We start from the raw sequence: 25,335 nt of genomic DNA on the forward strand, positions 1-25,335 counted from the left end.
TACCAGGAAGACATGCTAATAAAATATGTGCCACGTAGTAGAAACTCACCTGGGTGAAATGCTGCTCCTTCTGATATCAATGGAAATTTCCTTTTGACCAGGGGTTGCTATGGCAGCAAGCACTGGAAATGAGAACAAGGACATTTTGATATGTCTACACTGTGGATTGCAAATTATGATACCCGAATTAGTTTTAAACAGTCTTGCAAGAAGTGGTCTAGTTAAGGCAGCCTGGAACGTCACATGGCCTCATTTACCACTAAGCAGCATGCTGTGCCGCACTCAGTGTCCAACCTGCCTGGGGCAGAGGAGAGGCAAAGAGGTATTTGAGGGAACTCTCATTCTTGTGCAATGGGATGAGGAACAGACTGTGACAAGGAGCAGTGTAGGAAAGAAGAAAACAGCAGGAACGTAAGTCCAGGGAGTCACCTGGATGGAGGGAATGGAAGCAAGATGGCAGCGTTAGAAGTACCAGTACTCTTCCCTCGGTTCCATGGCGTTCAGTGTAGGGCTGCTGAAGCTCAGCATTTCCACTGTCAAGCAAGTATTCTCCGAACCATGGAGGAAGTGTCACTGCTGGTTGCTGCTTGCTTACCAGCAGGTTTATCTGGCAAATCTCTGTATTAGAGCTCTGCAGGTGCTCCTGCTCCACGGAATGGCATTCTGCCTTCAAGTTTGCTTTAAGAGAATACCCTGAGAAATTACGGTGAAAACACATTACTGTAACATTAATGTTACAAAGTCAAGCACTTAAAAGTTAGGAAATGCCACAGTTAATATTGCCTGCGCAACCTTACTGAGGGCCCCTTGTACCATTACTGTAGCATATAATTACGTGGATGTACGCTGTTTCTTGCAGTGAACTCCTGCATCAAGTGGTCACAGCATCTTTCATTAGAAACACAGCCTAGGGCTGTTTTGCACCCTGATGGATTATTAGTCTGGTACTGACCCAGAGAAGGGAAAACTACTTGTCTGTGTCACAGTGCTCTGCAAAATTTCCTAGTCTGGAAGGTGGTTGAGGCCTTTGATGGCACTGTGTTTCTCTGAAATCTGCTTTAGTGGTGCTTTTGGTAGTGCCTTTCCTCTCGTAATCCTGCTAGAGTACTGCACGTTTTGGGTGGCAGCAATTCATATTTTGGAGAGACAACTCATAAGTAGTATTTAACAGATCTCAATGAGTCCAGTGTCCCATTTGTGTACGCAACATGTCTCTCTTCTGCCAAACCCAGTTGATTCTTCCTCCTGTCTCAGCTGTGCCACTCAGGACACTGCATTTTAAATGGAAGAAAGTTGCAGGAACCCACCTTTTCCTGAGAGTCTTGAGCATGAGAGACTGAGAAAAAGGACTAATAATTTTGATGTCCCCTGCCAGCTCTCTGTGGACAGTGAAATACATAAAAAAACTGCTGCTAACTATGCCTGGAGATGTGCATAGAAGAGACGGCTGAATTAATGTAGAGAAGTTACTAAGCCTTCTGTCTGTTTTTTTTTTTTCTATCTTTTTTTAAGCAGCTGTACCCAAAATGTGAAGTGAGAGGGAATCCCTGAGCTCTCCTGAAGACCAGCAGTCAGCCGAGCTTTATACTCCTTCCCTACTTTCTTCTCAGATTTAGAGCAATGCTTGCAGGTTAACCAAGCCCATTTCAAACTTTATATACAGCTCGTAGAGCTGATTGTGAATTTCTGGATTAGTGCTGTGGCAGTACATTACAGTACAGTAGTGTATATGTATATGTATATATAATGTACAGTTGTGGATATGTTTGACATATAGGGAAGATGCCTGTGTCTCACAATAAATTCATCTCTTGCTGTCCTCTTAGAGAAGGTTATGCATGTACCCCAAAGCCCTGAGCAAGTCCACAGCCCCTGACAAGGGACAGCTCTTGGGGAGTGAGGGGACAGTGCTTGGCAGGTTGCATTAAGCTGCAATTCCACCGTGCTGGAGTAATGCTACTATGCACTGCCTGCTGTGGGGCAGGGGCTGCCCAGCCGCACCTTTCCAAGGGGACCTGTGAAAGTACCATAGGCTAAACCAGGCTCTTCAGGCTGGACAGGGCTCTGAGCAACCTGATCTAGCTGTGGGCGTCCCTGTTCATGGCAGGGAGTTGAACTAGATGACCTTTAAGGGTCTCTTCCAAACTCAAACAATTGTACGATTCTATTCTACATTTCCAGGTACCCCCTGCCTGGCATGCAGCTCTGCCGTGTTTGTTGCCAGGATTAGTTCATTCGAGCTGCATTTCAGTTCACAACCTGGGGCAGAACGAATAGATTGCTTTGCCACCTATTTTTAGGTAGAGCTTTTTTTTCATCCCTGGTGCCTGGGACTCGTCTATCCTAATAGCTGGCAGTGCCTTTTTACAGCATCCCCATGCGGATCCAGCAAACACTCAATTTGCCGGTGTGTATGTAGACACATCCGTACCACAGATACGCTCTCAGATCTCTTGTAGTTCCAGAATAAGAAATATTGTCACTGATCCACCAGGAGAATGTGGCTGAGCGGCCCCACACTCCTACAGTATGGGACTGGGGACGGCAGGGACCCGAACCCCTTCCCACCCAGGACGGGTGGCCGTGGGGCTCCAGGACTGCGCCTAGCTGCTTCGGTGGAAGCTCCCGTGGCACAGCAAAGGGCAAGGGAAGGGACCGTCCGGCTTTTGGGAGAGGGCCCCCGTGCAACGCCGTCTGACTCGGTACTTTTTGTTTGGTGGTAAGTTTTAATAGTTATCCTTGGAGGATTTTCCAGGCGAGCTTATCTGAATACACCAACAGTCTTTTTTGTAATATTCGCATTTCCCCTTTGGTTCAGCCGAGCCCACTGACAGATCATTCAAATTCAATTGTTTTATGTCTAAGCCGAACAGCTAATTAAAGTAGGGATGATTAACCTGACTGGCAGTGTCGCTCTCCCTCCCTCCCTCCTCCCTCCCTCCCTCCTGTTCCAATCAGTCTTTTTCTCACACTCTCTCCCTCTCTCTCCCTCTCTCTGTCTTTTGCTCTACTGTTTTTTTTCCTCCCTCCTAAACGTGGTCTGCTTGCTGATGGCAGAATGGCACTCGGAGATTTGTGCATTGTGTCTGGTTTCCTACGGGCAGGCTGACCCAGTGCCTCTAGGGACTTATCAATAGACCACTCAGAAGAGACAGAGACAGGAGAAAGGAGGAGGGGTGGGGGGGTGGGGGGGAGAGAAAGAGAGAGAGAAAGAGGGAGAGAGAGAGAATCAATATCAAGAATAGAAGGAGCTCCGAAGCCATTTTTTTTTTTTTTTTTTAAAGAAGTATCAGGACTTGGGAAGAGGGTGACAAAGAAGGTTTTTCAAAGAGGCAGTGGAGGAGGTTCTAATAAATTTGGAAGGAAACAGTTCCCTGTCTTGGGAAAAAAGGAGAACTCCTGGCTGATTAGCATTCACACCAGGTATGAGATGTTCCCTACCCCTTATCACTGTCGCAACCGAGATGGGAAAAGCTTTTTTTTTTTTTTCTTTTTCCTTTTTTTTTTTTCTTTTTCCTTTTTTTTTTTTTTTTTCTTTTTCTTTTCTTTTCTTTTTTTCTTTTTCTTTTGTTTTTTTTACCCCCCCATCTCTGCTCTTTAAGGAGCTGGAGCGAGCGTGTATTTTGGTATGTCTGTCGCTGGTGGCAGGGGGAGAGGAGCTGTGGGCATTGGTGTGCCGGGAGCAGAGAATGGAAGCAGGGCAGCGGGGAGGGGGCGCGGAGCGCGGCGCGGGGGCTCCTCTTTGTGCACCCCCGGGGGCTGCCCAAGTTCATTGCCAGCAGGTGGATTTAGGCAGGGAGTTACTTAACGCTTGACCGCCAGTTTTGAAAAAAAAAAAAAAAAAGAAAGAGAGAAAGAAAGAAAGAAAGAAAAAAAAAAAAGACCTGCTTCCTATGTCTATTAAAGGAAGCTCCAATTTTTTCCCTCTCTCTCTCTCCTCTCTCTCCGCTTCCCTCTCTTCCTAACCAGACAGCGGGAGGGTTCCTGGCTCCCAGCCAGCCCAAAAGCCTCTAAGTGTTTTGCACTTGTTTCAGGGAGCCCGGGGTTTTTTCAGCATTTTCACTAGAGAACAAAGAGTTCTTTACAAAGGAAGGGGGAGAGCGAGCTTAATGCCGGAGATATGTTTTTCTATTTTTATTAGGGTGTTTTTTTGTGGATTTTTTTTTTCCCCTCCTAAAAGGAAAGAGGCAAAAGCAAGGCACAGAATGTGTGGCAGCAGCAAAATAGATTGAAAGGAAATTCAGTTCCCTTACCCTCCAAATTATAATTTGGAATTAATAAGAGCAGGAATGGAAGGGGGACGAGACCAAGTGAGTTTGATATGTCGTTCTTTTCTCCCCTTTTTCACTTTCTCTTTAAATCTGACTGCTGTTTTGCCAACTTACCTGGTCCTTTTTTTTTTCTTTTTTTTCCTTTTTCTTTTTTGGCATAAAAGTTATACCATGAGCAGTTTCTATTTACTTAAAAAATCAAACAACTAATTCTTACCGGGGAGGGGAAAAAAAAAGAAGGAAACGGGGTGGTTTCAGTGAAACATAAATACGTTGGTGGGAACAGAAATCTTTCACTTTCTGTCACTTAGAAAAAAAGTTGGTAATGGCTTGTTGGAGCTGGGATCCTAAAATACAGATGGGGCATCGGCGTCTGTGCCCACGGCCCCAGATTTTCCCTGACCATCTGTCCAGAAGTCACCTCTCATTGGCAGCCCAAATGATCAGTCGGAGCTCAGGGATTTTTTGTTTGTTTGTTTGTTTGTTTGTTTGTTCCTCCTGGTGGATGGGACCCCCTCTCACAGATCTCCATTTCTCCTTCTGAGTTGGGTTCTCTTGTAGAGCCCCAAATTGAGGATTTGGGGACAGACCTCCTGGAGGTCCGAGGGATAAATCTGAGGTATTTTTTTGTTCTTCTGGCTGTGTTTGTCATATATACACTCTTTGTGTATTCGTGTGTGGAAAAGGCATAGATCTTTTCCCGCACCATATAGAGAGGAATAATGCATCATGCTTAGGAAGATGGTTAGACTGGAAATGTATTGCATCTGGTATATAACACACATGATATCTTCTTTTTGCTGCTTGCTGTACAATGGGTAGGATTTTTGAGAATATGTACCACTGCAAATCCAGTAGCTGGAGGAAGTGCCGTATTTAGCCAGATTCTGCCTTCCCTCCTTTATTGATTTGTATTTTCCTGGCATTGACAAATTACCTATCTCAGAGCCACAATATATATATATCAGTTGTACAGCAAACAGGAGAGGAAACCATGCATTATATCCACACCGTGAGCAGAAGAAGTACACGCTGTATAGAACTGGACAAAATGATGGGAGAGTTACAGTGATCATTCCTGAATGTGGAGCATTATTACTACAATACCTTGATTTTTATATTCATGCGGCGGGCTTCCCTCAGAAGAGATTGCCTGCAAGAGCTAGACAGGTACTGCAGCTGTATCTGTGGCACTGGTTGTGAGCAGTGTCTCTGTGTGGTACGAGTGTTTGCTGAGAATTAGTGCCTTTACAGTCTTCCTAGGATAAAAGAGAGAAACCGTGTCCTTTGGCTCTGCCTGCGCTGCTGTGGGAACACCGCTGTGCTGTAGGGGAAAAAGTCCTGGTGGACGAAGCCCATCCCTTGCAGAACTGAAGTAAAACCTGCCGTGACCAGTATGGACTTTGTACAGGCTCGCTGGACTCTGCTGGACATGGCTGTGGTGGCAGGGTGGCAGAAGGAGGGAGCCAAATGTCCCAACCCTCTGTCCCAGCCCGGTCCCTTCCCAACAGGTGATTGCGGGTGTCTTGAATTAATGGGGAAAGCAGCGTCAAGTCCAAACATTTTGTGGGCTCAATGAGGTAACGTGAAAGGCTTGGCAGAGCCACCAAAACCTGCTCACTGCTCTGCTGACAAATGTAATGAATAGGCGAACTTTTGGCAAATTGCTAATTCCTCTCTTTTATTTGAAATCCTCCCTTTCCTCCTTCCTCCAGAGAGTTTTCCCAACTCCGGGTGATTTTCATGGTCTCAGTGTTTTCACTGACTCCTCTGTCCTGCTCCCTCACTCTGAAAAGGGGAAAAGAGAACAAAATCAGATGAAAAGTAAACAAAAGAGCACTGAAATGAGACTTGGTCTTTGAAGTTTTCCATAGGATAAGCAGTCTCTATGTTTTCCCTCCCCGGATCTTTTTCCTCCTCTCTTTTTCTCTTTTTTTTCCTATACAAGATGTTTTTGTGAGCATTTTGTGTCTGAACCATGGAGTTGGTGACAGAGGAGAAAGGGCAGACAGGTCTGAAGTCTGGAGTTATCCCCTCAGTCTCGAGCAGAAGGCATCTTCCAGCCACTGTCTGTGCTCCCAGAACTGCAGAGAAAGGCGATCACTGCCTATCGAGGACTCCTCGTGGATCTGACCTGAGAGTCACACATTCACAGTATGGAAGAAAAGAGAGAGAGGGCAAAAAAAAAAAAAAAAATTAAAAAGAGGAAAGAAAAGCTCTTTGAGCAGTCACACACTGGCTCTTTCTTCCTGCAGGCAATCCGCTCCAGCTCCTGGCGATGTGTCCTGCACTATCAGATATCATATGACTCTTTATTTGGACTCCCGTTAGCAGTATGGGCCTGCAAGGAGTCTGTTTGTTTTCTTTTTCTTTCATTTCCTTCTCCCCAGTTTCCCCCCAGTTCTATGTGCGAGTATATTCCTTTTATAATCCCTCTTTCTGCGCTGAAGCTTTAGAGAAAAGGAAAAAAAAAAGAAAAAAGACAAAAAGCCTTAATTATTTCCAAGGGCTGTTTTTTATCCTCTGCCAAAATTGGAGTTCATTGTCAAGTTGAAAAAACAACGGACACCTTTCTGTCCTATTTCTCCCTTCTACCTCTTCCCCCTCCCTTCCTCTCACCCCTCTCTGTCCATCCATATGTGCATCCCTCTGGCTTTGCTGCTGGAGTTAGAGTGCACCTGTGTCAGTCCCAGCAGGAATGCAGAGCTGGGACAGCTCTCACTGACCAGCACCATTGGTGTCACTCCCGTAAACTTTTTGCTGTTTCCTTGTTTAATCTGGGCACTTGTACCCACTGACTTTAATAAGCTGCTGGGTAGTGATCTGTTTGCTGGGCTTTCCTGCATTTAGCTGAGCAGCAGTAAGTTAGGGCTGTCAGAAAATTAAGTATTGTTCTCCAGGAACGTAGTTCAGGCCAGAGGTGTGTATCAGAGCTCCTTCGTGCATGCTATGCCCAGAAGTTTGCTGTACTGGAGTGCTGGTGCCTAAGAATAGGCTGGGGAGAACCAGACAGCAGTGAGAGTCGGAGGTGGGCAGCCAAGCAGACAGCAGTGTTTGTGATCCTGAGCCCCTCTTTAGTTCAGTGCGATGACTTCTCTTTTCAGTGTTGGCTTGAGCTAAACAAACTGCTAGAAAACTTGTTGCCTAAAAATGCAATATCACATCAGCAGAAACAATTAGTTGCTATAAAACATGAAATTGTTACAAAAGAAAAGGTCTGTCTCTCCCAAACAGAGGTAATGTTTTGTTTTGCTACTTTCCTATGCGATGTTTTCATTTCTGTTTTTAAACTAAGGGTTTATTTTGACAATTAGTAAGAACTGATTTTTAAAGGAAAGGGAAGAAATCCTTAAAGACATTTCAAAACAAGTGGGTTCAGGGGGGGAAAAATTTAGATTGTTTGTGAGGAACTCGGAGTGTTTGTTTCAGTTTTGTGCGACCTGAATTGTAATGCATTTTGGCAAGCAAACGGGCAGACGAGCTTTTCACACAACTTTGCTCCCTCTGCGATTCCTGCTGGATTTTTGTGAAGCTTCCTGCTTTTCCCGTCTGAGTTTGGTCATAGCCGAAATCCCGTTGGCTCCGCACTGACACAAAGGAGCTGGTGACACTTCTGTGGGAGGCGTTTTGGTCACAGAGTGCCATGCACCGGGCTTGGGCCCTCGCCCCGCTGTGCTGCACCAGGCTGTGGGGCATGCATGGCCTGCACATGGCCTGTGCTGGTGCTCACCTCAGTGGGGCTGAAGATCTGTAAGTTTCAGCATTTCCTCCCCGCTAAATGCTTAGGCCAGTGTACAAAAGCTGTCTTGTATGTTAGGCAAATATAAGCTACGGGTTATTTGTTGTGAATCCAGGAACAACTGTGTTTCACTCCCAGTATGCTGAACCACATCTAGGTCTGCCTGCTAGGTGGTGGTGTTTCTTTTCCCTTATCAAGCTGAGGCACCTTCCTACCGAAGCCAAGGCAGGTTTTCCTGAGAAGAAGCTACTTAAAAGCAGAGCTGAAATGCTGGGATTTCTGGTGATCCACTCAAACTGGAAACCAGAAACTGCAGTGTCACACTGCAAGGCACTGCGTGTTGGACTTGAGGTATACGTGAGCTGAGATGACTCCTGCATTCCCAAACTTTGTTGTTATATATCTCCAGTTCTGACAGAAAATTTTGAACAGGCTGAAGTATCTCTTACTCGCTCTCAACAGCAGGCCCTTCCTTTTTGCCAGTGATCTGAATAAGAAGTAAGAGAATCTTTGACCACAGGCAATATTTTGAGTCTTCTTGCCTTTTCTTTCTTACTCTGGCAACGTGAAACCAGCTTTCCTTTAACATCTTGTGCTCAAGCACACTCGTGGTTCCAAGGCAGGAATTAGAGGCTTTTCTGGATGAAATTTGGTTTTGAAATCAGTGTTACAAATGTTTAAAAACTGCATGCTGTTTGTGCACAGCTCATTGTGTTCCCTGGTACTCCAGGTATGCTCCGGCCATCTGAGCCATTGTAGTTGCTGATATTTATTTGTGAGCTTGTTCTCAAAGCCATCCATGAATTTGGTTGATTTGGCAATCAGCAAGAGCTCAGCATCAAGGCTGAAGCTGAAGGGCAGCAGGCCTGCAAGGCAGAAGGCAGCTCTCAAGCTTATGGCCATTTTCGCAGCTTTAGTTAGAGAAATAATCATTCTTCTCAAACTTTTGGAATTTTGCAGAGAGATTGTTCTATCTCAGAGTTTTTCTAAGCTAAAATCATGATGAAATACATATTTAGCTGCCTTTTTATATAAATACAGTGAAGAGCTGCAGGAATGTTAAAGCCAAGTGCCACAGCTGATGTTTGCGAGCATGGCTCTAGTATGAGCAGAGTAGGCCAGATCCCTTGCTAACGAAGTTTTGTTAGCATAGTTTGGAATCAGTGGAATTGCACCAACGCTGTACTTTGGCTTGGCTTAATTTCCCTGCTTTCATCTGACTTTTTTTTTTTTTTTTTTTTTTTTTTTTTTTTTTTTTTTTCACAAGCCAGCCCAGTCCGGATCTATTCAGTGCCTGGGAGTGTGTTAGCCAAGAGACAAAACAGCTTGTCTGACACACGTCTCTTTAGTGCACCAGTGTGTGGCTCATGGGGCCTCAGACTGGATCACCACCATCAAAATATGTTTTCCTGCAGCATAAGTCATCCTGCTGCCTTCCGATGTTAGGGATCCCTGGTCCAGCTCGTGGTGAAAAGGTCTGCTTGCAGAAGGCATTTCACTTTCATTTGACGTTTCTTTAGGGAAAAGTTCATGTCAATCCAATGTGGCCAGTGTAAGGAACAAATTCAGGTTAATTTTTGCCAGGACGCGTGTTTTTATTCCGTGTCTCTATTAGTGTTATGGCAAGATGATATTTCAATCTGAACACCAACTTCAGTGGTTTACCACCAAAAAGCAAATTGAGTTGAAACTCAAAGGTAGAGCTCATGTTATCTTGGAAAATCTGAAGAAAGTCATGGTTATTTTTTTCTTTTATTCTTTTTTTTTTCCCATATGTGTTGGACAGTCACGATAAGACAGGAGCATTTTCTGATTGACTAATTACTGAAACCTATTAATTTTTTCACTCTCATTCTATTTTCAATTTTTAGTGTTTCTTCAAATACAAAATGAAAATTATAAAGATCCAATTTTTTTAAAGAAATTAGACTTTTAATTTTTAATCTCATAAAACCTAGCAAATTCCAAACAATGTTTTTTTGTAACTCTGCCATGTTGCACATGCCTCTCTCCTCTTTTAAACCTTTGTATTGGCCTTCAAAAAATCCTGAGAAAACACTGAAAGTTTGTCTGAGCCAGCCTTGTTGATTTAAACTCTCCTAAACTTCTGGCACTTTTAGGCATCCAGATTTTGTGATTTGAGCTCATCTCTTTTGAAAATAACAACATGGAATTTCCAGACATTTCTTTGTATGAACTTAAAATTTAAATGAAAATTTAGAAATCGGTGTGATACTGTATTTCCACTGAAGCCAGCAGAAGCAGATCCACATCCTTTGGGTGAGTGACACTTCCCAAAACATGATTTTTGGCCTTTTTGGTTTTGAGCATCTGAAGAGAGCAATAAGTTACATAGAATATTCTTTATGTAGTCCTTTGAATGAGACACATAAAACTCTTTGACCTGTTAATCTCAACTACATATCCCATAAAGCCTAAAGGGCTAGCGTGAGAAATAGTTTTTGTTCCCTCCTCGCAGAAAAGAAGGGTTTTATGATGATTTCTTTGGCTGAAAAATCAGGAAATACCAAAGAGAACTGAGTAGGAAGATGCCAGAATCTTCTTCAGTGAGATCAGTTGTTTGTTTTTTAATGTACTTATCCATATATATATATATATATATATATAAACAAATGCAAAAACTATATATCTATACCTGTATATCTATATTATTTATCTGTCTATCTATCTATATGTTTGGGTTTTGTTTTGTTTTGTTTTGTTTTTTTTCCCCTACAACTCCTGTTTACATGCAATTGTCACCACTGTGAAATCTCTGTCTGGAAAGCATGGCAAAAATGGAGCCTTTTAGAGTAGAGTCTCTGCTACTGGTGTAGTTATAAATTCAACCTATCATTCATACAAAAAAAAAAAAAAAAAGTTATATAGCAGAATGCAAAAGGAAATATTAATCTTGCAGCCTCTTCGTTTTGTGTTATGTTCATGTCAGACAGTGTAAGATCATTTTGATTCTTGCTTTGGAGGACTTTCATGAAACTCTGTAGAGCTGTACAAAGCAGAGGCAGAGGGTGAGAATCTCTCTTGTTTCTGATCAAAATGAAGTGATGTGCCAACTAATGATGACAGAAACCTGGAGAGCTGTAGGTGCTCCCTTTTGTGGGAGATATAAAATAGAGATTCAGACCGCTGTTACAGATTGCATAATGTCCTGGCTAAATTTCAATTAAGGTAATTATATTTGGCTTCCCTGAATTCCCTTTGAAGCGTCAGTTGGGCACAGTGATATTCAGCTCCTGAACTCTATCACTGTGATGCCGGGCATTGTTACGCAGCTGCCTTGTTCCATTCCATGCTGAGTGGAGTAACCACCTTGGAATTTGGTTGTAGTAGCGTTAGCAAACGCTACTCTTCCATACCTTCATTTGTCTCCAAATGTTTGTTATAGAAAGTAATGACTTGAGCCTCTACTCCTGTGCTGCTTGTTGGTATGGGTAAGAATTATCTCCGTTTTGCAGATGAGGAAACTAAGGCATAGAGATTCTGAGTGACTTTTCTAAGTGCACAAAGCAAATCAGTGTCAGAGCCAGGAAGATAACCTGGGAATGCAGGATCCCAGTGCCATGCGCTAGCAGCTAGGAAACACTACCCCTCTGAATGTAAGTTATTGTTATTAAGATGCGGTTTATCTTTCATGTGAGTTGCCATCTGTTATATTGCCTGCTTGCTATTAGTTACGAAAGCTATTCACATTTTAAATTGTTTTGCATTCTCACAGCTGCTTAAGTCCGCAGTAGACTTTTTGACAACAGTAACAGCACTTCTCATGTTAAAGCACTGGACAAATATCAACTCATGTTTTTTTAGTACATTTTTGCAATGCCATAAATGCGTGGTTTAGGATGAATTTAATCAGATTTTGAAAAGTCCACTGTTTTCCTGAAGGTTGGTTCCGTATCTGTTAGTTGTACCATAGTTAAAACATGACTTTCACAGTTATGATGATGAAGATAAATTTCCAAATGGTAATTGAATGTAAATTGAGACATTGATAACTCTATGTGTCTTGGGCCTAGCAGCTCTGTGGCTGCTAAGATCTTTCTAAGATGTAGTAGGAAAAAAAATTATTAATCTTGAGCTCCTACTGATGCTTCTGGGGATCTGAATGAGCCCAGGAAAACTAGGTCAGTTTAATTGGAAGCAGACTAGAAAAGTCCTGAGTAGAAGCTGGGACAGGGACTGGAGCTGTGAAATGAGAGAAGACTCTTGAAAAGTAAACATTATTCTGTTTTTCTTTCTGCGTATGGATGGACAGTAGTGGAACGCATTTGTTTTCATTAATCACCATTTTCAAGGCAGCCAGGAGGCCCTGGCTTGGGAAGGGAAACCTCAGCAAAAATGGAGAAATGTCCTTGTAATTAAGGAGGAAATAAGTTGTTCCGAACTACTCAACATGTACTAGCAGGTGGGAACAATGTGTGAGACTGCCTAACAAAGTCAGAGGGAGCTTGGATTCTGATGCCTTTTCATCTCTGAAGATGGTCAAGCAGCAAGGACCTTTGTGATAAGTCTCATCTGTTTGCCTTTATGTGGTTTAGCCCACTGCATTTCTGGAAGCGTGAGCCGGTGCATATATTTCAGAAAGATAGGTAACCTTAATCTTTAAGTAGAGAATGACCGTATTTAAGTCAATTCTTCTAAACATTTCAACACTCATTTCACTTTTGAATTTGAATTTGTCTAATTTCAGCGTTGGTCTGATGCATAACAGAGCCTTCTTCTGTCAGAAGTCTTCTTGCCATACTTGTTATTAAGAAATTCTGCTGGTCAGGCTTGTTGAGTGTGAATTTTTGGCAATGACAGTATGGTTTGAATATAGGGGCTACAGAGTAGTGGAATTTGAAGGGCGAGGGAGTACTGGTTTCAGAAGAAGTGGTGAAACAGGAAAGGAAAGCTTATGCAGAGGCAGTGGTTTTCTTTCAGAGTAGGTGAGGCTGAAATGAAAGAAATACATAAGTAAATGTGAAGACCAGGTTATAAAGAGGAAAACAGGCTAAAGTAAGAGTGAGGGTGTTTAGAATGGACACAGAAAATAACATGAAGTGTGAAGCATCATAAAGGTATTAAAGAACAGAAAAGAGAAACAAACATAGTTGATGATGCTCAGTAAGTCCTGGACAAATGGGGAAGTAGAAGATTATGTGAAGAAAGTAACAAAAAGTAATGGTAATTCACCTGTGGTAATATGGACTAAGGCATCTAAGTCAGTCGATAGTTCCTATCTCACAGGATACCGACGAGCTTAGCTCATTATGGCTTCGAAAATGTAATGCTTAATCTTCAGGTTAGTGAGGAGCTGGTATGGTGTTAAAGCATCTGAATGTATTCAAACCCTGTGAAAAAAAACAGGCCACATTTTTTGCCCCCAAACCCTCCGTGTTCAGGATCAAAACTCCGGTGTTCAGAGTATAACAAAAGGGAGGCCTAATTAGGTGAGAGAAAGCTCTTTCTACATATATAGTTGGTTTTTGTTGGTTTCTTGTTGTTGATTTTTTTTTTTCTCTAATGACAGAAGAGCGAAGAACAGGGTAAAACTTTCAGAGGGTAACTGTGCTGTCGGTTTTCTCAAGTTTGCTCTGTCTCAGTCAGCCTCCTCTGCAGTGGGATCTCTCCTCGTGCCAGGACCTGGAGCACAAGGAGTTGGACCTGTTCCTCACCTCTGCTCCCTTTCGCAGCGCAGCCTTGGACAAGTCGCTTAGCACCCTTGTTCCAAATGGCTCCGAACCACTCCAAAACTAGCCAGTGGTTTCCTGCCTCGGGGCTGCTGAGAAGGCTGATTGAATATGGGCTGAAAAAAAGTGCTACAAAGTCATCAGGTGCAAGCAGCAAGGTTGCATTTATCTTTGATTTTCACTCCAGTCAGTGTAAAGAGTTGCTGCATCTTTACCTCACATTTTGCGTCATTTCTCTCGTCTTTCTTCATCTGTGAAATAATTCTGATAAAGTTTGCCACTGGTGCTACAAAAGCTCTGTCTTAGAGTGTAACAAATTCAGTGCACTTTGAAGATGTCTGTGTTCTCAAATCTTGATAAAATTATATGGCTAAGGTAAAATTCTGGCTGATTTCTATTAAGACAGATATTTTTATTTCTAAAGGACTTTGATTTTCTTTTCAAAATATGCCTAGTGCTCATCGGTCTGAGAAAATGGAGTGAGACAAAAGATAGTTTCTAAATTGCCATTTTTTTCAGGCCAAGCACTGAAATGCTGCCAATCTGGATTGGTCAGATTAGCTTTTATGAAGGTGATATATGCTTTTATTGTACACTTGAAGATGCAAAAAAAAAAAAAAAAAATAGCCAGTCCTTCAAACTGGCTTTGTATGGCTGACCTGTTGCTGATTTGATGGAAGTATGTGGCATTAAACTCCATCACACACACTGCCTGCTAGGAACACTTCTCTGGGTATTGTTGACTGATCGATCACTGAGGGTTGTGCTCTGACTGATATCTTTCAAACAAGGCTATCCTTCTGCATTTGTACAAGAAGAGAAAAGAAAAATTACTCAGAAGGAGAAAAAAAGAAACAAAAAACTGTTGGAAATATGAAAGTAATTTCTAAAGCCATTTCTGCCTGTCACTGGTGTGAGAAGAATTTTCATTCTCTTTAGGGCTGTTTAAAATATACTTTGGGGCTAAAATAACAGTGAAGATGATCCAATCCATTCTTAGTCCTGAAACCACAATGGGTAACAGATCCCTCTTGCCACATCACGTCCAATGAGATAGCTTACTGGAAGAATTGGTCAGAAAACTTCATTAGTGATTGCAAAAAAAAGAAAAGTAAGAAAATGTTCTCTTTTCCCTTCCTTTTACTTTTTTTTTTCAAGGCAGAACAACAACAAATAAGTCAACAATGCTTGTATTGTTTTATTAAAGATAACACAGTTTTTTAGGTTTTCCAATGTCTGTGAAACTTAATTCTTGCTATTTTTTTTCCATGAGATGAAATACCAGAAAACTGTGAAAGCAGTTAAAATTTTCATTAAAATTTTGCATTTTTAATTTGATACAGAAGATTATTCTCTCACTTTCTGCTGCCCTCCTGCCTCTCTGTTCCATATTCATGCACAGACTCCTGGCTGGCTCTGAATGGCACTTAACCATTCACTCCTTAGAATGAGCAAGTGGCGACTCCATAAATTTGTTGATTAAAGGTGAGATCGTGGTAGGGACCACCCTGGATTCTGGAAATTGCAAAGCTCCTTGAAGGTACTCTTTGTGAAGCAAGTAAGGAATATGATAGCATCACTTCTAATCAGAATGAATATCATTGCAGTCAGCAGTAGTTGTCACAAGCTGTATGGGTACATCAGGGATCTGACATTAAAGCTTTCATGTTATAATGTTTCTGTCACCTACTTGATGCACAATTTCTGACTTCTCTGTGTTGGCTTTTTTCCCGCAGTAGGACATCCTGGCATGGTTAATAAACCTAAATTTCTTTCATTTCTTTGAGAGGTTAGTTAAGGAGTTATGTGGGTGGTGGTACCAATATTTGGAGTTGTTCCTCTTGAAAGACCAGTGCTGCTGGTTTGGTCTGAACTAACATTTTTTCCCTGCTGAAGGCACACCTTTTTTCCAAAGCATTGAAAGACAACAGTGCAACTAGGATACTCTGTGACAATGAAATTAAAAATCATCATTTTAAAATAGACGTTAATATTGCTTCTGTGCCCACCTGTAGCACCTTTTAAATTGAGCTGAATGAAATGGCAGGAGCATGAAGGAGAACTAAATGGGCATTATTGAGCAGATGGGTGCATCTGCTTTCTTACTTTCTCACTGTTTTGTATTCGAGCTGTTTATTTTCACTCTCTGGCTGTCAGACATAACATGAATCAGAACTGAAAGACTCTTTCCCTGCAGTAGGACCTGAAGTCAGGAGTCTCCCAGTCTTCCTGGTCACTCTGCCATTTTGTTGTCTTTTGTAGTTTGTCTTGCAAAAAAGAAAAGAGTTCTGCAAATTGGGATTGCAGTTGAATTTACTTCCAAGAACTAGCAGATAAAAGAGAGGAAGAAATTTGTCCCAGTGGTATTAGAGGAAACCTTGAGTGATCTGACCCAGTCAACAAATGTCAGGAAACATTGCCACTTGTGGAAAAGTTAATGCTTCATTATTGCTCGTAGACAGATAGACCTCCATAAAACACCTGGAAGTGGTCCACAGACCACAGACGGAATGTCACTAAGGCTAATTTAAAAATAAAAATAAGAAAGGGAAAAGAGAGAGCAGATTTTAAGAGATAAATTGATCATCAGCTGGGGTGAGGGAAGTAATCTGTCACAGTTGTGTCTCATGTAGAAACCCAGCATGTTATAGGGTCACAGTCCCTTTCGTCAGATGTTGACCACTGTAAGGGGAAGGCTATCAGACAGCCTGAACCATTACTTTGATGAGAGGAGATCACAGGAGAGAAACATTACTTGTGGTGAGACTGAAGGTGAGTGAGGTAACCACAGAGTACGCTGTAAGAATGTGGATTGTGGGAAGCACTGCTTATAGGAGGAAGGCAGATGGATTGATACTGGCAGTAGCAAGGACTAGCTATTCTCTTTCACCATCCTGGAGTGAGGTGAAACCTGCTGTAAGTAGTAACGGAGAATAGTTGATACAGATCAGACTCCGCCAAAGTAGCGGTGTTGGCATTGAGAGCAGAAAGTTTTGCAGATTTCTCTATGTGTGCACTTGCTACTGGTGTTCCTGGTGGGTGGCTGAATCATCCTGATGGCATTCAACAGGAACCAGCTGCTGAGAATATTAAAATGCAAGCATTTATTCCTCTAGAGAGACAGTAGCATCTGCAAAGTTTTCCTGTCTTGATAGTACAGATAATCCCAGGGAGTATTCTCTAGTAGTTTTTAACTCTCAATTCATTTATGCATTTTCTTTAAAGCCATATGTGCTTTGTGTCTGCTCAGAGAGACAAGTCTAGTCTTAGATCTGAGGCTTTCACAGGTCTCAGGCAGGTAGTTTGCAAGCCCTCTGTTCAGGCTGAGGAACCTTACATGGGAAAAGGAATCCAAGCTTTCTCTCCTTCCTTTACCAACACTTTTATCATCCTCTTTTTCTTGGGAAAGATGCCTCAGAGGCGGCTATGGAACAGAGCATGAGCCCTCTGCCAGGCTGCAGTTCTGTGAGTTGTATATCAGTGTGAGGTTTGGCTTAACATTCATTGTGGCAGTGATTACAAGAAATGGTAAAAATTGTAGGAGGGCAATTTACTGATATGTTAGATAGGATGTTAAGCATGCCCATTACTATTTGTATTTGCTGTCATTAACCCCATCAGGAGCGGAGAGTACTCAGAAACCCTGTCAGGAGAAGGCTTTAAGTCAGACATCTATAACACACAAAGTCATAACCAGAACATCTGAGGGAAGGGGAAAAGAAGGCAGTCTTTTCTCAACTCCTCACATCTTTTCTGCTTTCCTTACAGCGTGTTCTCATGCTAATAGTTTGTGAATTCACATACTAACGATATTCATAGGAAGGGAATGGCAGAGATTCTTCCCATGACATATGATGTGAGAAAAGGTGCAGGATTGTTTTACAGAGAGAGGGAAATGGAGTTCTTACAAGTGCAGCTGCAGTGTTGGCACAAGGAGAAACAAGCTGTAGCCAGCCAGAGCTGTGTGGCAAAAGCAAGGGTGAGGATTGTGGGTTTGTTTAAAAAGCAGAATAATTTGGTGTGCTCATCAGTGTAGCATTGTATTAAAGTATTTCAGCCTTATCTAAATAGGCTTGCATAAAATACCTGCCTACCTGCTAGGCAGTGAATAGCTTGGCCCTGTTTTTCCAAGCTGAAATATTAGCACGTCTGAGGTAAAAGAACAAATTCTCTCCGTACAGCAAACCTCCACTCCAAGGGTCCACCTTTCATCATCTCCAGTCATCCTCAGAGTCTGGCAGAATATGTCAACAAATCAAGGTTTTGACAGGATCTTACAGACGCAACAAGTGGGACTACAAACACCACTCTTCAGAGTTTATTGATAGCCTCTCTCATGATGTGACAGGCCAAGGAAAGCTGTCGTAGGAGAGGTGACAGCAACAGCAACGTTTTATAGCCGATCTGATTTCAGCTTTGCCTTGGAAAGAGCTGCTGAAACCTCTTAGCAGTGTTAAGACATATAGTTTAATCTCAGTGAAGCATCACAGTGATGATGCATACATCAAAGACTCTGTTGTGCTTTCCCCTTTTTGTGTGAATTATGTTTGCTCATTTGTTTAAAAAAAATAGCATAATGATTTCAATTCTAAGAGGCTTAAGCCCAAAGCTTTGAAAAGTCTTAACAAAGAATGATTTAATGAACTGGCTATTGTGTTTATTGTTATGCTCAGCTACTTAAGTATGTCATAGGCTCTGCAATACAAACAATTAATGGTCAAGCTTCTGAGCTCAAGTGCTAAGGTCTTCTGCTTTTAGAAAGGGAGAAGTAGTATTTGAAGTCTGTTCCCACTTAAGCAGTAGTGCAATAAAACTGCACTGGATTTAGATGTAATGGCTTAGGGTTGGATTTGTTGTTTGTTTGTTGGTACAAAAAAATAACATGGAACTAACTCCTGAAAAAAAGCAGCACTAGAAAATTTCAGAAAATACTGAATGATACTCAGCTTTCTTTCACCCCAGCGTTTCCTCTAAAGAAAATTTTCTCTGTTAAAATAGCCAGAGGGAAAAAAGCAGTTCTTGAGCTTTGCCTCAGTAGTGTTGGAGATTAGAAGAGTGTTGCACAGAGACAGTCGTCCTCATCAAACTTAGAGAGAGGGCTGAATCATACTGCATACCATGAGACATCATGTCTTTAGTCCTCAGGGCATCAGGAGGCTCTTAGTCCAGCTCAGCTGACAGCATGAGGTTGGTATGCAACTCAGAAGCAGTAAACTACGTTTCCCAACAACTCCTGGAGAGCTGGGTTCTCCGGTGCAATGAAGACTATGAGTAATGTTAGGAAGATTCCCATTTCTTTAATCTTCTATATTTTGTCATGGGTACTTCATGATTTTACTGCTTATCTGCTCTTCATATTTACCACGAATAATGAGGAGATGAGGTTTAAAGAGAAATAATTATTTTTTAAAGATGTTTATTGTGTTCAAATAGCATGGATCCTCCAGGGCAATACCCCCCATCTGGTCAAAGCAGCCAGCAGAAAGAAATCTGGACGCAGATTCAGCCACTAAGAGTGAAGTCAGACTCAGAGCTATGATAATAAATTCCATCCTGAGAAGAAAGGAAAGTCTGAGGCTGCCAATGGAGCAACTGATTTGGAGGCATCTACAGAGCTATGACTTGGTTCTCCCTTTGCCATCCTGTGGCTGAAATAAAACTACGTCTGTGAGTTATTTACCTCTTTGGCCACAAGAAAATAGCAAGCCTGAAATTCCCGCCAGTGCTGCCCGCATAGCTGCCCTGTTTTAACCTCAGGATACTATGTGACACCTGAGTGGTGAGCTACGCTAATGCTGTGGTAAATACCTCACTTACTCCAAAAGTAATGCCTCCTGTTTATTTCTGTGGAAACTACAACAGATACAAAGAGCACAGTAACAGTATTTGGTGGAGAAGATTCTCAGCTACATAAGAGTATTTTTCAGCATCCATTTCGCCACTGTGCTCACATCCACTGTTTGGTCTCTACATACATTCAACAAGCATTGATGAATGTCCATGGGTGCCATGTTTCCAGATGGAAGAATTCAGTGATACACCTTTGCTTCATCTGCACTTCCGTGTCATGTGGCATTCTGCCAGACTGCCCCTCTGCTGTCACGGCAGCAACATGTATCAGGATATTGGCGGGAAGGTTCAGTCTCTACTGCCGTCCCACCAACTGCTTTTCACACTGTGGGCCATGATAACAAAATAGGAGGCATTACTGTCAGAGCATCCCTTGTATCATGGTAGTAGTTACTACTGTGCTATGTTTTGTTAGGAGTTCTTTATGCAACTATTTGGGTCAAGTCTTGTGCTTTTTCCACTCCGTTTTGGTCGATGGATGTTTCCCCTGACTGCTGTCTATTCTGTCAGGCAGTTTCTGTGAGTGACAAAACTGAAACCCAGGGCCAAAATAGTTGAGAGTTCAAGTTGCCTATTTTGGGATATTGTTGTATTCTATCTCTAATTAGGAAAAGGATATGTAAATTCCAGAGCAAATACAATTGAAGCTGTTTGAAATCTAGCAGTTCAGACTGAGACCACTGTGGAAGTTTAGTAAGCTCCTACATGAGGCACATGGAAGTGCGTACTGAGATCTGGGGCAAAGTAATGTTTGTCATTAAACATTGTAGGGAAATCTGAGTTATCCTTCACAGAGGTTTTGCAGACGGCTGAAGGTTCCATGAGACATAGAAGAGTTTTTGGCTTCTTGTAGTCTCTGATGTCCAAGTGCACAGAACACTGTGAGGAAGAAAGAACAGTAAAAAAAGATACCTCTTCTCCCATAATCTTTCTGTAAATCTCAGCCACCCTATAGGGTAACTTCTCCATTAGTAGCTTTCACTTCCAGCCACAAGCAGTGGAACCACAAAGACAGGCATCCATTCAAAGATGATGAAGACTTCATTATGTTTAGAAAGTTCATCACAACACATTTACTTGTACACTGTAAAGTAGTTTCACAAATTAAACCTAAGCGGTTGTCAAAATAAATGAGTTAAGTGTGCTTTGTGATGCTTTATCCTTTGTTTATTTATATTTTGTATTGTCTGTTCAAGTGTTTCCTAATTTGAAAAATTCAGTTACTTGTGATAGGTCAGCATCCTTGCTACTAACTTGAATTAGGAGGATCATATTATTTTTTTGACTAGATACCCTCCTAATAGCAAAAGCGTTAGCTGAAAGATTTTTATGTTTGGGCTGGAAGAGCATGGTCACTGCAGAATAATCCAAAAGATTACTTCATAAGGGATTATCCTAAATTAGTGCTTTGCCAAACTGCCTGCTCTCTCAAAGGTTGCGTCGCTTCTGTGCTAGACTCTGCGACAAGCCACATTTCAGTGTTTGCAGGAGGAGAGGTTCCAAAAGAAAGTGACGGAGGTGGCAGAACTGGGTGACATGTGGTAGGCATGTCAGCAAAGGGAACGGCATGCCACACACCTGCTTTGTGGCTCTGCCGTGCCACAAGTTAACATTTTGATGAGCAATTTCCATTCTGTTGTTTTCTCTCAACACATGGGGTTCAAAAAACAGTTAAAGGAAAACTGTACCCATTTGCTCATCCCCAAAGCCTACAATTTCAGAAGTCTGCCAGATTAATTTTTACATATACAATATTTCAGAGTTGAAGTACATATAGGAGTGCAGTTTATGTTTTGAAATTGTAGTGTGATGGCTAAAGAATAGGTGTGCATTGCTCTAACTTTGTGAAATGCCTCTGATTGATGGTTTATAGTTTAAAAAAAGAAAAATCTTTCTTTTCATGTAATCAAAACTTTCAGAAGTTTCTCAAGTCTGTGTAATAATCATGAATACCAACCCTTACAGAAAGACTTTTTTTCTCTACGGCTGTGTACAAAAACTAGAGAAACACAACAATCCTTTTGCTGGCTACATTTCTGTAAAAAAACTGCTTTTTATAATCACCATACTTGAACTAGGCTGCACATTAAACCTGCACTAGGATGATATGATATAATCTATTGGTCTACTGTGCTAAAACATTTCATTTTTGTCTGTGTTTGCTCCTTAGCACCCTCTGTGTGAGGGAAGTGGGGAAATGACTGCAGAACTAGATGGCATTGAGATGCAATAAGTGATGTGGTATCACAAAAATGTGTTTGTTGGCCATATATTTTAGTCAGAAATAGGCTAGCCCTTTGCTAATTTACCCTGAGAAGTAACTGCCACATGACTGAGGAAGGAATTAGACACGTATTTTCTAGTTAAAACTCTAATCTGATACTCATGGAGCAGATTTGGTAGCAAATTTTGGCTACTGAAAAGTATCTGGCTACTGGTAGGCCTGTATCTGTGTAATTGGAAAACAGAAGAGATTCTGTCACTTTAATCTGACGCTTATCTCCATCCTCCTTAAGGCAGCAGAAAAGCCAAGGGATTTAGCATCTTCCTTCTTTTCTTGCAACTTACTGAGACTAACTATGGTTAGAAGCTCTTCATGATGCATTTTATGGCAGGATGTCCGCGCTGCTAGAAGCCTTTTGTTGCTGAAGTCTGAAGCATTATATCATTCAATAACCCCTTATTTTTGTCTTCCAGGAGAGCGTCAGCTTGTAAAAAGTGACATGATCAGCACAAAAGTCAGCCTTTGACATGCCCTTTCACCTGCAGGTCATGTTCATGCACTCACTACTAGAGCAGTTTAAAGGTTTTCAGTAACCTTTTAATAGAGGTAATTTCACCGATCCCTTTCAAGGGGTCCACTTGATCATATATCAGTAAGGAGAGATGCTATTTGAGAACAGTTGATATGCTCACAATTTTTGTAAGCAAAGACCTTGACGAGTTCCTCTGCAGTCAATCTCTTTGGGCTAAAATTTCAACCTATTACATGGGGATTTAGCCACTCGTTTCCCATAAACATCAATGGGAGTCATGTGGCTAAATCCCTGTGCAACACATTGAAAATGTATTCCCTTATGTTTAAACTCATTTTGATGCAGATGTTTCCTTCTGCAGGAAACAAGTGAAACGAAGAAGCCATTTATTTCTTTTCATTTGTGTCTGCCCCAGATCACCAAACACCTAAATTATCTTCTCTTCTGCCTAGGTACCAGAGTATCCTGTAGGATGTGCTGAATGCTGTGTATGTATGACACTAAGTTAAGAGGGCAAGCTTCAAGACGTTAGGACAATGGATGCTAATTTGTATTTATTACCTACTCATGTGTGGGAAAAATTGCACAGATGACAGGCTGTCTCTTCACCCATAAGAACAATATTTCTCATTTTTCTCAGTTCTCCATCGCCTGCTGTGTTACATATTAAAGGAGGGACAACATGCTCTTTTTTGGGGATTTAACTAGTGATCTTTGAATGGAAGTTTCAGTGTAGGGCCCATTACTCGCCTCTTGGTTGATGTGTGCTTACAATACTCTCTTACAAGTTTAATGGATCTGCTGTGGTCACAATACAGAGTTCTGCTTTACAAATTTCCTTATTGAAGATGAGGAAGATCTTTTAGGCCAAATATTGGAGGGTGGGGAAGTAAATGGCTATCAGGATGTAGGCACAAATGTGAATATACTATTTCAAAATCATCACGTATGATTTTCAATAATGGCACGTGTGCTAAGATGCAATTTTGTGCCTGCAAAGAATTGTGTTCATAATAAATGGCAGGTGCTTTTAAAGCATTTAAATATTGCATTTTCTATTTCCACCTGCGCACCAGGTAACTGGGTATTAATATGCTCCTAGTTGAGCCCATGATTCATTGCAGGTGCAGTGCTCTGGAAATCAAGGATTGCATTGAGGTCCTGATGAAAATCATGCCCTCAGGCACATCTGATCTCCATTTTGATCAACAAGCCAAAAATAAGACTTTTACTTCAATTACAGTTCATCTGATTTTGAACTTAATGATGCAACTCAAAGTCTATTGGCTTAGCTCCTGAGACCCAGGAAGGAGGATGTCTGGGACCTTGTCTATTCAGTGGAATAGAGGTTCCCATTAAATTCACTCTGATCTCATTACATGTCTTTTATTTGTTCAGAAGCTCTATTTTTGCTCTTCCTGGCCTTATTGAATCTGTTGTTGATTCATTGTGCAGACTTGGTATTAATGAAAAAGACTGCCTCACTCAGGTCTCTCCGGAGGGTGAGGTTTTCCATAGTCCTGTGTCTGTACAACGCATTGGAAGCACAGAATCCGATGGCTTGCCTTGTGAAACTAGATTTGAGCACAGCTTTATTAATAGGCTGATGAGATGTACCAGCTTGGCTGGGCTGTCTGCCTCCATAATGAGCGAGGGCTGCATTTTCCTTTCTTTAACGATCAGAAAAAATCCTCAGTTATGCCTTTCCTGTCCCACTGCTCTCCACATTCCTATTTCAAAGGCCTCTTTAAAGGTCTCTATTATCTCAGCTGCCTTTAGGTGTCACTCGAAGCTTTGGGTTCCTCCTGTTCACCCGGCCCTTTGTATATTTAGTTTTGCCCTCCCTGCCATTCAACTGCTCTGGCAGCTGGGGACCCCTGGTCACCCCGCCTCTACTCCATTCTCCATTGCCCCACTTGTCCACACTCACCGCATGCTTATTGCTGCTAATGGAACATTTTGATTCACATGGTTTGGTGCTTATGTAGGGCACTTAGTTGAAGGAAAAAAAGTGTTTCATTTTGGCGACTTTTCTCATTTTAAGGATTGCTAGGTGTCAAAGGCTGGGTCTGTATTGCTGTATTTGAAACTCCACTGCAGGAGAGCACGGTTGTCCTGCAATTTGTAACAGATGGTAGACCTGTATTTTTAACTTTCAGAAGAGTAGAAGGGCTGCCTTCTGTCCTGCTTATGTCAGGCACTGTCAGGCTGTCCCAGCTCCTTCCCCTACAAGACTTCAGGAACTGTTAATCTGGTCTTTTCCATTTCAAGGCTGATCTGAACATTTTAGAGTGGGCCAAGTACTTCCTTGGCCTTCTGACTAAGCTTAGGTGGCTCATATGGTAATTCATTAATTTGGAGACTGTATTCCGCCTTTGCTGGGAGTTAAGAATGGTGTTCTAATAGCTTCCTTCCATCTGGAACAGTCATAAACCAGATGGATAAAGGATTGGCACCACTTATTTTGACTCTACCCAACTCACCCCATGTAAAGAGACCTCGCAATATTTCCCAGACAATTGTTGCATGTATCCAGAATAGCAAGCAAAAAAAAAATCAAGATCAGATGTGTGGGCTGCCATTTGGGGAAAGCATTGGAAAGGTGAGCAATACAATTATCCCTTCCTTTGCAACGCTATGTTGGAATCCATCATTAGAAACCACATATAAGATGGTTTTGAATCTAAAAATTATTTTAAAGTTTTATTGCCTAGTTTCAGTTCTAAAGATTGAAGTACCTAGAGTTAAAACATTTCAGTGTGGGATTTGTTTCTTAAATAGAATGGTAAGAGGTAGGTTTTCAAGGTTGTTGTGTACAAAGATCTTAGCAATTTGTCTAACTAGATCCATTCTCTTCCTCCTGGTTTTCATGAAAATAAATTCATCATGCTACTTTTCACTGCATTCCTTTAATATGATTTAGTAAAAATGAGAATATTGCCAGAGACTTAAAGTTGCACCTACATCTACTTATTTGGTTAAATTAAAAATAATAATATTTAATTAATGAATGGCTAGAAGGAAGCAGC

At 41.7% G+C, this 25,335-nt stretch overlaps 1 protein-coding gene across 22 annotated transcripts in view; it reads left to right on the top strand.

The window, feature by feature from the left end:
• ZBTB20 (zinc finger and BTB domain containing 20) overlaps positions 1-25,335 on the top strand; it is a 468,885-nt gene that overhangs the window by 354,506 nt on the left and 89,044 nt on the right. The gene's annotated exons all lie outside the window — the stretch shown is intronic.

This window comes from Lagopus muta, chromosome 1 (assembly GCF_023343835.1).
Source record: "Lagopus muta isolate bLagMut1 chromosome 1, bLagMut1 primary, whole genome shotgun sequence".
NCBI lineage: Eukaryota > Metazoa > Chordata > Aves > Galliformes > Phasianidae > Lagopus > Lagopus muta.